Source organism: Lithobates pipiens, unplaced genomic scaffold (genome assembly GCF_037356315.1).
Source record: "Lithobates pipiens isolate NorthernLeopardFrog02 unplaced genomic scaffold, aLitPip1_a1.2 Scaffold_10, whole genome shotgun sequence".
Classification (NCBI taxonomy): domain Eukaryota; kingdom Metazoa; phylum Chordata; class Amphibia; order Anura; family Ranidae; genus Lithobates; species Lithobates pipiens.
The window spans coordinates 140,197,878-140,215,065 of record NW_027507686.1 but is presented as its reverse complement, the minus strand read 5'-3'; positions in this window follow the sequence as shown (position 1 = coordinate 140,215,065).

The following is a 17,188-nucleotide window of genomic DNA, read 5'->3' as shown; positions in this document are numbered from 1 at the left end:
CCCTCATCCAGTGTCCTGTCCGAAAGGACGTTCAGCGCAGCAGGGGGGATTGTGACCGATAAGCGTACTCGCCTAGCTCACGACAGTGTTAACTACCTCACATTTCTAAAAATGAATGAGGCATGGATCTCGGAGGAATTCAACACATGTGATCAGTAGACCATGTATATGTCTATAAACAATTTTTGGAATCAAGCACACAGACCTTCTTAATTCATTTGGCTCACTTCCCTGACCCAAAAAAGCACACCGTACTATATGCCCCTACCCTCCTCTTTGAAGAGGTTGAGCGGTGTCATATTTCTACTGGGGCTGCTTATTATGAGGGGTTCCCACCATCCCTGTGCTGTGCTGACTTCCTCCTGGGTGTTCTTATTATGAGGGGCTCCCACCATCCCTGTGCTGTGCTGACTTCCTCCTGGGGGTTCTTATTATGAGGGGCTCCCACCATCCCTGTGCTGTGCTGACTTCCTCCTGGGGGTTCTTATTATGAGGGGATCACACCATCCCTGTGCTGTGCTGACTTCCTCCTGGGGCTGCTTACGGTGCTGCTGTCAGCGCTGTATGTCACGGAGCTGCTGTCAGCGCTGTATGTCACGGAGCTGCTGTCAGCGCTGTATGTCACGGAGCTGCTGTCAGCGCTGTATGTCACGGAGCTGCTGTCAGCGCTGTATGTCACGGAGCTGCTGTCAGCGCTGTATGTCACGGAGCTGCTGTCAGTGCTGTATGTCACGGAGCTGCTGTCAGCGCTGTATGTCACGGAGCTGCTGTCAGCGCTGTATGTCACGGAGCTGCTGTCAGTGCTGTATGTCACGGAGCTGCTGTCAGCGCTGTATGTCACGGAGCTGCTGTCAGCGCTGTATGTCACGGAGCTGCTGTCAGCGCTGTATGTCACGGTGCTGCTGTCAGCGCTGTATGTCACGGAGCTGCTGTCAGCGCTGTATGTCACGGAGCTGCTGTCAGTGCTGTATGTCACGGAGCTGCTGTCAGCGCTGTATGTCACGGAGCTGCTGTCAGCGCTGTATGTCACGGAGCTGCTGTCAGCGCTGTATGTCACGGTGCTGCTGTCAGCGCTGTATGTCACGGAGCTGCTGTCAGCGCTGTATGTCACGGAGCTGCTGTCAGTGCTGTATGTCACGGAGCTGCTGTCAGCGCTGTATGTCACGGAGCTGCTGTCAGCGCTGTATGTCACGGAGCTGCTGTCAGCGCTGTATGTCACGGTGCTGCTGTCAGCGCTGTATGTCACGGAGCTGCTGTCAGCGCTGTATGTCACGGAGCTGCTGTCAGTGCTGTATGTCACGGAGCTGCTGTCAGCGCTGTATGTCACGGAGCTGCTGTCAGCGCTGTATGTCACGGAGCTGCTGTCAGCGCTGTATGTCACGGAGCTGCTGTCAGCGCTGTATGTCACGGAGCTGCTGTCAGCGCTGTATGTCACGGTGCTGCTGTCAGCGCTGTATGTCACGGAGCTGCTGTCAGCGCTGTATGTCACGGAGCTGCTGTCAGCGCTGTATGTCACGGAGCTGCTGTCAGCGCTGTATGTCACGGAGCTGCTGTCAGCGCTGTATGTCACGGAGCTGCTGTCAGCGCTGTATGTCACGGTGCTGCTGTCAGCGCTGTATGTCACGGAGCTGCTGTCAGCGCTGTATGTCACGGAGCTGCTGTCAGCGCTGTATGTCACGGAGCTGCTGTCAGCGCTGTATGTCACGGAGCTGCTGTCAGCGCTGTATGTCACGGAGCTGCTGTCAGCGCTGTATGTCACGGAGCTGCTGTCAGCGCTGTATGTCACGGTGCTGCTGTCAGCGCTGTATGTCACGGAGCTGCTGTCAGCGCTGTATGTCACGGAGCTGCTGTCAGCGCTGTATGTCACGGAGCTGCTGTCAGCGCTGTATGTCACGGAGCTGCTGTCAGCGCTGTATGTCACGGAGCTGCTGTCAGCGCTGTATGTCACGGTGCTGATGTCAGTGCTCTGTATTACGGTGCTGCTGTCAGTGCTCTGTATCTCCTGCACCCTCTTGTTTGCCTACCCTGGTCCCTGACCTTCCCTCTCCTCCATTGCCTTCATTAGCTCCATAGTCCTGAATTGTCAGAACAATTTCCCAAATAAAAAAAAAATGCTTGTAGTTATCGATCCCAAATTCACCTCATACATGTATTATGCTATTGTCCAGGTGGTGGGACTACGTGCTACCCCCTAATAATTACCCCGTGGCCGCAAATTCGACCTAAAGGTTTGCGAAATTCGCCTCCCATTGAAGTCAATGGAGCCCGCGGCGAACGGTCGTTTTCGCGAACGTTTGTGTCCGTTCGCGTTTCGCGTTCGCGAAACGTCCCGTCGGAAGTTCGTCCATCACTAATTGTCACAAGACAATCATCAAAGTAAATAATATCAAAAAAAGAGGGGAGCAATGCATACGTTGGGGTCACCTTAAGGATGATTACAGTGACATCCAATGATCAGCAAATAAATTGCACCTCCACCATTATCTGAAAGGTGGCTATCCAATAAGATTAGAATCCAAAACCCCCCCCTAATAATCCATAAATATATCCCAGATCAAGAATTAATAATCAGGGAGAGAATATAAAACCCATTATAGGAAATTAACAGTCCCTAATGGATAGAGACTCAGAACAAGAGGCTATGGATGGGCTCTATAATCAAGCCACATCTAATCACACAATCACATGTCCCACATTACATCCCTCAAACCTGACATGTTGAGCCTGTTTTGACACACATCTGTGTAGTTAATTACATAATAGTCATACAATCACATTCAAATTTGATCATATAGGTCAAACTGACGGGCTCTTACTTATATTTATAGGTACCTGACAGTATCTTAAACTCTAAATCAAATGTACTGGGTATCAAGAGTTGTTAATGAAAGCATTTACATCTATGTCAACGTTGAGGCCGAAAGGAACATATGTCTTCACTCTGTATATGCAGGCCATTTCTCGTTTAGAGATTTCTCTAACTAGTGAGCCCCCTCTCCAATGTTGCTTATATTTATCTATTCCCAAATACAATGTATTGGAGGGATCTCTGTTGTGTACCTGTTCATAAATTCTAGATACTGGATGCTTATCAAAGCCCCTCCTGATGTTGCCAATGTGCTCGTTCAGTCTTACCCAAAGAGCCCTTTTGGTCCCCCCTACATACTGTAAGCCACACAGGCACTATATGAGGTAGACCACACCTTCTGAAGAGCAGGTAATAAAAGGCTCCACCTCATATGAATGTGCTGGTAGATGTAAATTTGCAAATTTTCCTCTCCTTACATTCATTAAGGGTACAAACCTGGCAGTTCTTACATCTCTAGTAACCTGTGAGGTTTTGAAAGAAACATCTGTTGTCTCTTGGTGGGTCTTGAATGCTAGGTGCAATCCTATCGTTCAAAGAGGATGCTGCCTCAAAAACAATACGTGCTCTTTCCGGTAATATAGTTCCAAGAACTTGATCACTGGCTAATACGTGTCAGAGTTGCTGTATCAATTTCTTGATACTACAGTGTTGTACCGAAAAGGTGGTAATAAACGGTAAGGATGTTTGAGTGTCAACCATATTGGGCTGCCTCTCTGTCAGAAGTAATGATCTATCTTTCTCATGTGCTGTTTTCACTGCCTGAGATAGTTGACACTGGTCATAACCCTGCTATACATATCCGCCAAGCTTGGGGCGTACTTTGCCCTCATTGCCACGCCTCTGTCTTGGTGATAAAATTGATGGTTAAACCAAAAGTAATTATGACTTGTGGAGTATTCCAATAATTCCATGATAAAATCTATTTGAGATGGAACTAAACTGCCTAACTGCCTCTAAGCCCAAAATGGCGGGTTATGTCTGCTGTAACCAGCCACAATCCTCTCTTAGGAGTAATGCCAGATAATAGATTAATGACCTGTTTGGTGTCTTTAATATATGATGGAACCTTCTGAACCAATGGCTGAAAGTAATGATCAATATACTTGCCCACCTGGGACGTGATTGAATCAATCCCACTTACTATGGGACGTCCTGGCGGGCAAGTTTGGTTTTTATGCAGTTTCAGGAGGTAATATGTAACAGGCGTGCGAGGAGCACTAGGTACCAAAAATAGTTTTTCTTTTTTATTGAGAATGCCACTATGGAAACCCCTATCGATAATAATCTCCAATTTCCTTTTGTATTTTGCAACTGGGTCCCTATTCAATGAAGTATAGGTCTCACTATCGTCCACGATACAGTGCATCTCTTTTAGATAATCGCACCAAATGAGAATCACAATCCCCCCCCTTATCAGCTGGTCTAATTACCAGTGATTTGTTGTTGCAAAAAGACTCCAGTCCAACTTCAAGGTCCTTTTGCATTTTGACCTTTCTAACCTTAATCTGTTCTAGATCTCGTAATACAATATCTCTAAAAACTCAGATGGTAAGTGCTAATGAGCCTGGGGTTGAAAAGAGGTGCGTTCAAAAGATTGGGGTGTTGGAACTCAGATCTTATCACATTACTCTCTATGATGGGGTTAGTTAACATATATCATTCGATGTTCAATCTCCGTACATATTTATGTACATCCATGTAGGTCTGAAATGTGCTCAAGCTCCTAGGCGGAGCAAACTTCAGACTTTTGTCTAGTAGCCTTTTCTCAGAATCTGTCAAAACCTGTTTACTTGAATTAAAAATTCCAGTGCCTAAGTTCTCTTTCTTTTTTGTTGACTGGGCATGCCTCCCCCCTCTGACACCTCTCTTAACTCTACGGGCTTTTCTGGTTCCGATTCTGGCTACCCAGGTTACCAGGGGGTTCAGAATATTGTCCCTTTATCGGCTGGCCATGACGTTGCTCATAGCTACCCTGATGATATGGTCCCGAGTTCCCTCTAGGGCCATCGTAACCATATTCCCTATCTTCATGCCCATAGCCCCCAGGGGCTTCGGAATCAGATGGGGGGAAAAAAAGGTTCTGTGTTGGCACATTATAACCCTGGTTCCTGCTCCCTCCATTATAATAAATCAAGTTAGATTGATCATACCCTTGATGGTAATTAAGGGGTCCTTGTCTCACTGGATAATTGTCCCATGACCGTGGGAAGGTTTCCTGCTGATATTGATTATGACTGTCCTGTCTAAAATTCTTATTTCTCGTATGCCCTCTAGGGGGACTTGTATGAGATTGTGTAGGGCCATTCTTAGGGGCTCTAAATTTGTTGTTTGTTTTGTTCTGTGGAGTATCCCTCCTTGGAGAATGGTGAGAATCTTTCCTTGTCACCGAACCCCCTCCTGCAACTCTTTGGGGCTGAGTGTCCATCATAATATCTACTTCATTTTCAGAAGCAATTTTTTTCTGCCAAACAAACACAAAACCGGACTGATAGTCCTCTTTGTCCCTAATATATTTCTTCTTCTTAATCTTTTGATCCTTCTCCTCCTTTTCCAATGCTTTTAATACATTTTTAGAACACTACTTATACCCCTCGCTGCCAATTGAAGGAACCAATTTCTCTTTGATGCTCTTAATTTCCTCATCCAATCGGGCAAGTTTTTCACTTTTCCTCTGGACAAAAAAACTAACACCCAAATCATTAAAATACTTAAACCAACCCACCAAATCAACTTCTGCTCTTTGGGGGCTAACCCACCTTAAATTCCTGGGGACAATACACAGTAGGTGACCGCGATACTGTGTTAATCTCGCCGCTTCTATCTGCAAGGTTGACACCCTACGAGCTCCGTCGCGGGAGCCAGCGCCGAGCTGGCTCGCATCGGGAAAGGAAAATTTTTTATTTTCCTTTCCCGATAAGCATCGCTGGCCGGGTTCACACTGGTGCCGGGATCCAAATTGGATTCCCACCAATACCAGGCACTGTGTTTGGTATGAATCCTAAGGGAGAACTCCACGCTAAATTAAAAAAAAAAAATGGCATGATTTCCCCCTTGGGAGGCATACCAGGCCCTTAGGTCCAGTAGGGATTTTAAGGGGAATCCCCTACGCCGAAAAAAACGGCGTGGGGTCCCCCCAAAATCCATACCAGACACCTATCCGAGCACGCAGCCCAGCTGGTCAGGAAAGAGGGTGGGGATGAGCGAGCGGCTCCCCCCGTGCCCTCAACATGGGGGGTGCCTTGGGGAAGGGGGGGCCGCACGGTCCCCCCACCACAAAGAACCTTGTCCCCATGTTGATGAGGACAAGGGCCTCTTCCCGACAACCCTGGCCATTGGTTGTCAGGGTCTGCGGGCGGGGGGCTTATCGGAATCCGAGATCGCCCTTTAATAAGGGGGCCCCCGGATAGCGGCCCCCCCATCCTATGTAAATGAGTATGGGGTACAATGTACCCCTACCCATTCACCTGTGAAAAAAAAACACAACACACAAGGGTTAAAATAGTTTATTGCACAGCTCCGGGGGTCTTCTCGCCGGACTCCTCCACTATCTTCTGCTAGCTCTTTTACTAGCGGAGGAGCCCAGCTTTCTTCTTCATCGCCGCCCTCTTTTTCCGACTTCGGGGGGTTTTGTCCCCCTCTTCAGTTCTTCTTGCCAGGCCACCGCTTCTTCTTCCAGCTCTTTTACTAGCGGTGGCCCGGTCTTCTGTTGCCGTCGCTTCTTCTTCTTCTTCTTCTTCTCTCTCCGGCCGCAATGTCAGGGACGCGGTGCGCGGCGACTTATATAAGGACAAGGGGCGGGGTCACCGGTTGATGTCACATGGTGACCCCGCCCCCTTATGATGTCACAATATCCTCCAGGAATGTGACATCGTAAGGGGCGGGGTCACCATGTGACATCAACCGGTGAACCCGCCCCTTGTCCCTATATAAGTCGCCGCTCACCGCGTCCCTGGCATTGCGGCCGGAGAGAGCGTTGAGTCAACATCTCCAGAAGAAGAAGAACAGAAGGCAGTGGCGGCAGTGGCGGCAGTAACAGAAGACCGGGCCACCGCTAGTAAAATAGCTGGAAGAAGAAGCGGTGGCCCGGCAAGAAGAACCGAAGAAGGGGACAAGACCCCCTGAAGTCGGAAGAAGAGGGCGGCGACGAAAAAGAAAGCCGGGCTCCTCCACTAGTAAAAGAGCTAGCATAAGATAGCGGAGGAGTCCGGCGAGAAGACCCCCTGAAGACGGAAGACCCCTGGAGCTGTCCAATAAACTATTTTAACCCTTGTGTGTTGTGTTTTTTTTTACATTTTTTTCACAGGTGAATGGGTAGGGGTACATTGTACCCCATAATCATTCACATAGGGTGGGGGGCCGCTATCTGGGGGCCCCCTTATTAAAGGGGGCTCCCGGATTCCGATAAGCCCCCCGCCCGCAGACCCCGAAAACCAAAGGCCAGGGTTGTCAGGAAGAGGCCCTTGTCCTCATCAACATGGGGACAAGGTGCTTTGGGGTGGGGGGGCTGTGCGGCCCCCCCTTCCCCAAGGCACCCCCCATGTTGAGGGCACGCGGCCTGGTATGGCTCAGGAGGGGGGGTCGCTCACTCGTCCCGCCCCCTTTCCTGACCGGCCAGGATGTGTGCTCGGATAGGGGTCTGGTATGGATTTTGGGGGGACGCCACGTCGTTTTTTTTGGCGTAGGGGATTCCCCTTAAAATCCCAACTGGACCTAAGGGCCTGGTATGCCCCAGAGAAGGCATGCAGGCTTCATGAGTGAGGCGACATTATCGCAGCTCTCTCGCTCTCGCTACTATAGGAAAATGACATTTTCCTTTTGCAGCCAGCGTGAGAACCAGCGCAACGGGATCGCGCTGGTTAGAGAAGCCTGTCGCCGGGAACCAGCGCGACAGTATCACGCTGGAAACACAATATCGGCCGCTCCTACTGTAGGTCTCTAGGAATGAGATGTCCAATTGTGTGTGAATATCTGACAAATAAACCACTCACATCAGAGTCCAAGGATATAGGGGCAAAATCAAACACCCCTGCGGTGTCAACCACTCTCTTAGCTCAATAGTCAAAAATATCCATATCCACTATTAGTTGGACCAAGCCAATCTCAAAGCAGCAGTTAATAAATGTCAGGCATGGCCCCCCCTTCCCCAAAGCACCCCCCGATGCTGAGGGCATGCGGCCTGGTACGGCTCAGGAGGGGGGGGGGCGCTCGCTCGTCCCCACCCCCTTTTCTGACCAGCCGGGCTGCGTGCTCGGATAAGGGTCTTATATGGACCTTGGGTAGACCCCCACGCTGTTTTTTCAGTGTAGGGCTTCCCCTTTAAGTCCATACCAGGTGACGGGGCCAGCGACACATCAATCTCGCCGCCGAAGGCAGCAACATTGACTTCCTTCGCTAGTCCTGGCTACCTGGAGCTGCATTCAAAATGAACGGACTTTCCTCCATGTGCGGGAAAGTCCATTCATTTCAAAAGTCCGGTGGACTAGCACACACGCGGCCGGATTGTCCGCCGGACTCGCAGTCCGGTAGACAATTTTTGAGTCAAAACTACTTTCTAAGTCCGCCGGAAATTTTGGGGAAAAAAAGTCCACACACGGGCAGATTGTCCGGCGGACCAAGTTCGCTGCATAGTTTGATCATGTGTACGTGGCATTACTAAACGCATGCCCAGTAGAATCTCTCGAGACTCTCATTCATTTCGTATTGCTGGGCACTGGAAACAGGCTACAGTGTTCTTTGCTGCTGCTAAATGGAAAATATCCTGGTTAATGGTTCAGGAAAAGATGTCTCCAGTCCACTGCAGATAAGCACAACATGGTCTCCACAACCATGGAAAGCCTATATACAACAACAACTCCCACAGCCCTTATAGCCGCTTACAACAAATAGAGATGAGCCAAACACCCCCCGGTTCGGTTTGCAGCAAAACATGCAAACAGGCAAAACATTTATTCGAACACACTAACACAGTTAAAGTCTATGGGACATGAACATGATAAATCAAAAGTGCTAATTTTAAAGGCTTATATGCATGTTATTGTCATAAAAAGTGTTTGGAGACTTGGGTCTTGCCCCAGGAGACATGTATCAATGCAAAAAAATACCGGGATGGAGGCACATACTTGTGCTTCATTTAAAGTCCCAAAATTCCCCTCCTTTCTTGCATATATATCGGGATGGAAGTACCTGGATATACGGGATTGATAGTGTCCCCCTATCTTCCCGGCGTGAGGTCCATTTATATATTGCTGATGTCTTTAGTATTTTTTATGTACCTACATACATTTATTCTATTCATGTTTATGTTGTACATTGACAGCATTACCGACACCGTATAAACGTCCCACCTGGATATCTAATTAATAGGGTCCAGTGCACACTCGCTGGCCGATTGCGGTTATTGTTATGTGTGGGGCGGTTGGGTATTTGGGTGTTGCTGGGCTCTTTTCTTTCCTTGCGGGAACTGTGATGCGCCAGTTGGTCCTCCCCTCCTCCCCCTTCACATCTGATTGGGAGGTTCGGGTGGACTCTACTTTGCGCATCGGCGCCACGCGTCCTACGTCGTGCGTGTGACGTCACCTTTGACGTCATCACGCCGACGTTTTAGTGATTTCCGTCTCCGTGTCTCTATTGGGGGGGATCTGGCGCGCCTGTCCCTGTTTTTTTTTTATCCAGGTTAGGTGTGGCTCCTCCCCCTATGTTTCACGCACGTGGCGTTGGTGGCATATTTAAACCCCACTCGGAGATAGCTGTGTGTGCAGCTGGTCTCTGCATGGAGTCTGCACACACTGGCCGTCTTGTCTGCTGGTGTTGTTTTTAGGAGCGAAGTTTTAGGTGAAAAATCTCTTTTCTCCTTCTACTCACACTTCATCTCTGGTCTGATTGTACTTGACCCTGCCTATGCTCATGGTTACTACCTTTTGTCTTAACCACTTTCAGACCGGACCATTTTGCTGGTAAATGACCAGAGGTCTTTTTACACTTTGGCACTGCGCTGCTTTAACTGGTAATTGCGCGGTCATGCAATGTTGTACCCAAACAAAATTTGCGTCCTTTTCTTCCCACAAATAGAGCTTTCTTTTGATGGTATTTGATTGCCTCTGCGATTTTTATTTTTTGCGATATAAACGTAAAAAGACCGCAAATTTTGAAAAAAAATGATATTTTCTACTTTTTGTTATTAGAAAAATCCAATAAACTCAATTTTAGTCATACATTTAGGCCAAAATGTATTCAGCCACATGTCTTTGGTAAAAAAAAAGTCAATAATTGTATATTTATTGGTTTGCGCAAAAGTTGTCACATCTACAAACTAAGGTACGTTTTCTGGAATTTACGCAGCTTTTAGTTTACGACTGCCTATCTCATTTCTTGAGGTGCTAAAATGGCAGGGCAGTACAAAACCCCCCCAAATGACCCCATTTTGGAAAGTAGACCCCCTAAGGAAATTGATAAGAGGCATGTTGAGCCCATTGAATATTTTATTTTTTTGCCTCAAGCGATTGAATAATGACAAAAAAAAAATTTTTTTTTTTTTTTACACAAAGTTGTCACTAAATGATATATTGCTCACACATGCTATGGGCGTATGTGAAATGACACCCCAAAATAAATTCTGCTGCTTCTCCTGAGTATGGGGATACCACATATGTGGGACTTTTTGGGAGCCTAGCCGCGTACGGGGCCCCGAAAACCAAGCACCGCCTTCAGGCTTTCTAAGGGCGTAAATTTTTGAGTTCACTTCTCACTACCTATTACAGTTTTGAAGGCCATAAAATGCCAAGATGGCACAAAACCCCCACAAATGACCCCATTTTAGAAAGTAGACACCCCAAGCTATTTGCTGAGAGGCATGTTGAGTTCATGGAATATTTTATATTTTGCCACAAGTTGCGGGAAAATTACAAACTTTTTTTTTTTTTTTTTCACAAAGTTGTCACTAAATGATATATTGCTCACGCATGCCATGGGCATATGTGAAATGACACCCCAAAATAAATTCTGCTGCTTCTCCTGAGTATGGGGATACCACATATGTGGGACTTTTTGGGAGCCTAGCCGCGTACGGGGCCCCGAAAACCAAGCACCGCCTTCAGGCTTTCTAAGGGCGTTACAGTTTTGAAGGCCATAAAATGCCAAGATGGCACAAACCCCCCCCAAATGACCCCATTTTGGAAAGTAGACACCCCTAAATTTAGGGGTACACTAGTGAGACTAGGTAATAAATGGCGGGTGCCCTGAAACTATAAAAAAATAACTAACCAACCAGCGTCACCTGTAACAGTTATATGGTGATCACTGGTGAAAGGGTTAACTAGGGGGCAATTAGGGGGCTTTATGCGGTAGTATATGGGGGTCCCTGGCGCTATAAAAAGCTGCAGCGAACCTAAATACCTACCTGCCTAACTAGCGTCACCTGTGACACTAATACAGCGATCAGAAAAACGATCGCTTATTAGGCTGGGTTCACACTGGAGCGATGCGGGAACGCCACGAATGCGCGGCGGGTTCCCGCATCGCATGCCTCCCGGCGGCAGTTCACACTGCCCTATGCGAACTGCTGGGAGTGTCAGTGAAATGTTACTGACACCCCCAGATCAGTTCGCATATCGCAGTGCGATCTGCAAACTCGGATCGCATGGTGTGAACACCCATGCGATCCGATTCTGCTGCGGGCCAAAAAAAGGGTCCCGTGCGAATTTGCGGCGGGTGCGGCGGGTGCGGCGAATGGCTGAACTCGAATCGCACAGAGATCGGATGTGATTTGCACTGCAGTGCGGTGCGAATCACATCCGTTCTCATAAACCGCTGCAATGTGAACCCAGCCTTAGTGACACTGGCGACGGGGGGTGATCACGGGGTTAAACCTTTATTGGGGGGGTTAGGGGGGTACCTTAGAACTAAAGGGGGCTAACCCTAACTGCCCTAACAGTTATTAGTCACAAATGACACCCGCCGGGTGATCAGGGGGTTAAACCTTTATTAGGTAATAAATGGCGGGTGCCCTGAAACTATAAAAAAAGAACTAACCAACCAGCGTCACCTGTAACAGTTATATGGTGATCACTGGTGAAAGGGTTAACTAGGGGGCAATCAGGGGGCTTTATGCGGTAGTATATGGGGGTCCCTGGCGCTATAAAAAGCTGCGGCGAACCTAAATACCTACCTGCCTAACTAGCGTCACCTGTGACACTAATACGGCGATCAGAAAAATGATCGCTTATTAGGCTGGGTTCACACTGGAGCGATGCGGAAACGCCGCGAATCCGCGGCGGGTTCCCGCATCGCATGCCTCCCGGCGGCAGTTCACACTGCCCTATGCGAACTGCTGGGAGTGTCAGTGAAATGTTACTGACACCCCCAGATCAGTTCGCATATCGAAGTGCGATCTGCAAACTCGGATCGCATGGTGTGAACACCCATGCGATCCGATTCTGCTGCGGGCCAAAAAAAGGGTCCCGTGCGAATTTGCGGCGGGTGTGGCGGGTGCGGCGGGTGCGGCGAATGGCTGAACTCGAATCGCACAGAGATCGGATGTGATTTGCACTGCAGTGCGGTGCGAATCACATTCGTTCTCATAAACCGCTGCAATGTGAACCCAGCCTTAGTGACACTGGCGACGGGGGGTGATCACGGGGTTAAACCTTTATTGGGGGGGTTAGGGGGGTACATTAGAACTAAAGGGGGCTAACTCTAACTGCCCTAACAGTTATTACAGTCACAAATGACACCAATGCAAAAAAAAAAAAAAAAAAAAAAAAAAATGACATTGGTGTCACTGTGACTGGGGGGCAGGGGTAATTGGGGGGGTGATCGGGGGGTAAAGGGGGGGTGTGAGTGTGCCTGGCATGTTCTACTGTGTGTGTGAGTGTTGGTGCAACTTACTGATCCGCTCTCCTCCGTGTCGGAACGAAAAATACCGACACGGAGGAGAGAATACATCACTTCCTCTCCTGTGTTTACATTACAGGAGAGGAAGTGATGTCACCGGGGATTTCTATTCGTCGGGAGCGATCGCGAGGGGGTGGCCATGAATGAATGGCCGTCCCCTCGTCCGGGATCGCTCCCGAACGAATACTGACCGCCGCAGGCACCGGGCGGGGGCCCGATTGGGCCCCCGACCCGCGGGAGGCAAGGGACGTACATGTATGTCCTTATGCCTGCCCGTGCCATTGTACCGACGTACATCGGCGTGCGGCGGTCGGCAACTGGTTAAGCCACTATACTAGCTTTTATAAATATTACCATTACTATCATTAAAGTTTACCTTATATATTTTTTTTTTTTTCTCCATGCTGGTTGTGCAATCAGTATCAGCTGTGGATAGTTAAAGGGGCCTTTATTATCAGAGCCGCCCTGACCGGTGTCTGCAGACCTTATTGGCAGGACGCCGGCTGGACGGATCTCTCATCCTAATATCTTGTCTGCTGGTGTTTTAGGAGCGATGTTTAGGTGAAAAATCTTTTTTCTCCTACTACTCACACCTTTTCTTTTCTTGCTGACTGGTAATTCTGTCACTCTCCTTGTCTATCATGGTCTATGTACACCCCTTCATCAATTTTCTTCACTTTTTGTTAAACTGCACACTCACACTTTCTTTTACACTATTACATTTCTTTAATTTTTGCACACCATTCACTGTTTACATTCATCTGCATATACTTACTACATAGTATATACTTGGCTTATGGCCAGCATTCTCTCTGTACTCTTTGAGGGTCACTATCAATTTTCAATTACTTTTGCATCACATTATTCTCATTAATCATACATACTATTAACATTTTGTTTTTAGATATGTTGTTTTCAACAATTGCCACACATTCCATATCTGATACTCTTCAACACTGCTGTATCTTTTTGGTTTCGCCTGATATCGCATCCATGTCTATGCCGCCTCAGTTCCCGGGGAGGGATCTTGCCCATGGCCCACCCTACGCCCACTGCCGCACACTGCACTTTCCATCCGGATTGGTGAGTCTGCCCTGGCTAACCATTTACACGCATTAAATCCCCATTAATTAATTTTTATTTATATGGTTAGTATAATATATTATTCTTTATTCTATTCCATAGGAATTTTTTGGTCGCATCAGCTCCTGATGAGTGTGGAGACACCCACGAAACGCGTCGAGCTTTTGAAATGATGTCCCAGTTATACTTTATATGGAACTATATTTATTTTATTATGAATTTACTGATGTCGGTTTTGCTGTCATAGGCACTACCATGCCATATTACCCAATTATTTTATTTACTACTACTATGTGCTGCTATATGTGAATACTATATATCATGCTTCTACTGTACTTACGCCTATATACTTTATGAATTTGATCTTTATTATTTTTTATGATCTGTTACCGAACAATCAATAAAAAATTATATATATTTTTTTCAATTTGGTTAAAACCTACCTCCATTATCCTAGTGCTTCATTTTAAAGTCCCAAACTCCCTCTATTACGTAAAAATCCATACAAGACCCTTATCCAAGCACGCAATCTGGCAGGCCACAGGAAAAGCGGGGAAGATGAGAGAGAACGCCCCCCCTCCTGAACCGTACCAGGCCACATGCCCTCAACATGGGGAGGGTGCTTTGGGGTAGCAAGGGCCTCATCCCCACAACCCTTTCCTGGTGGTTGTGGGGGTCTGTGGGTGGGGTGGCTTATCGAAATCTGGAAGCTTCCTTTAACAAGGTGACCCCCAGATCCCAGCCCCCCCCCCTGTGTGAAATGTACTTCTACCATTTCACAAAACAAGTGTGAAAATTGTAAAAATTACATGACACGGATTGGGGACAAGTCCTTTATTAAAAAATAAAAAAATAAAACTGTCCCACAAAGTCTTCTTCTTCTTCCTCATAGCGTCAAAGGGGGGGGGGGGGCACTGGGTTACGTAACTGAGTGGCTCCGCCCCCCTCTGACGCTACAGGGAAGCCATAGGGATGTCCCCGTGCATCAGAGGGGCGAGGTCACCCGGCTACATCACTGTGTGGCCCCGCCCTCAGTTAATAGAAAGCTATCACCTGAGACGATGGTGATTACGGCAGATGCCTCCAATGGAGGCGGGTAGGTGTTTTTTTTGTTTTCTTTTTCTTTTTTCTTTTTCGGTCCGTCGGCAGAGCAAGAGAAAAAGAAGACTTTGTGGGACAGATTTATTTTTTATTTTTTAACCACCTCAATACAGTACACTTACACCCCCTTCCTGTCCAGACCAATTTTCAGCTTTCAGTGCTCTCACAGTTTGAATGACAATTACTCAGTCATGCAACACTGTACCCATATGAAACTTGCATCCTTTTTTCCACACAAACAGAGCTTTCTTTTAGTGGTATTTAATCACTAGTCCATTTATAAGATATTTCTAACACATTGCATGTATATAGCAAAAATTACACCCCAAAATACATTCTGCTACTCTTCCCGAGTATGACGATACGACATGTGTGAGACTTTTACACAGCCTGGCCACATACAGAGGCCCAACATTGAAGTAGAACCTTCAGGTGTTCTAGGATCATAAATTACACATCTCATTTCATTCCTACCTATCACTCTTTTGAAGGTCCTGCAGCACCAGGACAGTGGAATTACCCACAAAATTACCCCATTTTGGAAAGCAAACACCCCAACATATATTCTATGAGGCATGGACTGCAAATAGGTACTCGGTACTCTGATGGGCTGTTGACAGGTACTCGGGTTCTCTGATGGGTTGATGACAGGTATTCGGGTAGTCTGATGGCCTGGTGACTGGTATTCGGGTACTCTGAAGGGCGGTGATAGGTACTCAGGTACTCATATGAACTTTGACAGGTACTCAGGTACTCATATGGATTGTGACAGGTACTCAGATGGATTGACAGGTACTCAGGTACTCAGATGGACTGAGAGGTACTCAGATGGACTGTGACAGGTACTTGGGTACTTTGATGGACTATGACAGGGATCTGGGGGTCCCCTTGTTAAAGGTAGAAAGATTGTAGCAGCGCTACATTCTTTCTATCTACTATTTGTGTATATCCCACTTCTAGCAGCTGTTTTTCTATTTCAGTTTTGTCATAGCGCGGTATTTCACCTTTTTACTTATTTTTTCCTAAATTTAGGGGTACACTAGTGAGACTAGGTAATAAATGGCGGGTGCCCTGAAACTATAAAAAATAACTAACCAACCAGCGTCACCTGTAACAGTTATATGGTGATCACTGGTGAAAGGGTTAACTAGGGGGCAATCAGGGGGCTTTATGCGGTAGTATATGGGGGTCCCCGGCGCTATAAAAAGCTGCGGCGAACCTAAATACCTACCTGCCTAACTAGCGTCACCTGTGACACTAATACAGCGATCAGAAAAACGATCGCTTATTAGGCTGGGTTCACACTGGAGCGATGCGGGAACGCCACGAATCCGCGGCGGGTTCCCGCATCGCATGCCTCCCGGCGGCAGTTCACACTGCCCTATGCGAACTGCTGGGAGTGTCAGTGAAATGTTAATGACACCCCCAGATCAGTTCGCATATCGCAGTGCGATCTGCAAACTCGGATCGCATGGTGTGAACACCCATGCGATCCGATTCTGCTGCGGACCAAAAAAAGGGTCCCGTGCGAGTTTGCGGTGGGTGCGGCGCGAATTCAGCCATACTATCTGTATGGCTGGACTCGAATCGCACAGAGATCGGATGTGATTTGCACTGCAGTGCGGTGCGAATCACATCCGTTCTCATAAACCGCTGCAATGTGAACCCAGCCTTAGTGACACTGGCGACGGGGGGTGATCACGGGGTTAAACCTTTATTGGGGGGGTTAGGGGGGTACCTTAGAACTAAAGGGGGCTAACCCTAACTGCCCTAACAGTTATTACAGTCACAAATGACACCCGCCGGGTGATCAGGGGGTTAAACCTTTATTAGGTAATAAATGGCGGGTGCCCTGAAACTATAAAAAAATAACTAACCAACCAGCGTCACCTGTAACAGTTATATGGTGATCACTGGTGAAAGGGTTAACTAGGGGGCAATCAGGGGGCTTTATGCGGTAGTATATGGGGGTCCCTGGCGCTATAAAAAGCTGCGGCGAACCTAAATACCTACCTGCCTAACTAGCGTCACCTGTGACACTAATACAGCGATCAGAAAAACGATCGCTTATTAGGCTGGGTTCACACTGGAGCGATGCGGGAACACCACGAATCCGCGGCGGGTTCCCGCATCGCATGCCTCCCGGCGGCAGTTCACACTGCCCTATGCGAACTGCTGTGAGTGTCAGTGAAATGTTAATGACACCCCCAGATCAGTTCGCATATCGCAGTGCGATCTGCAAACTCG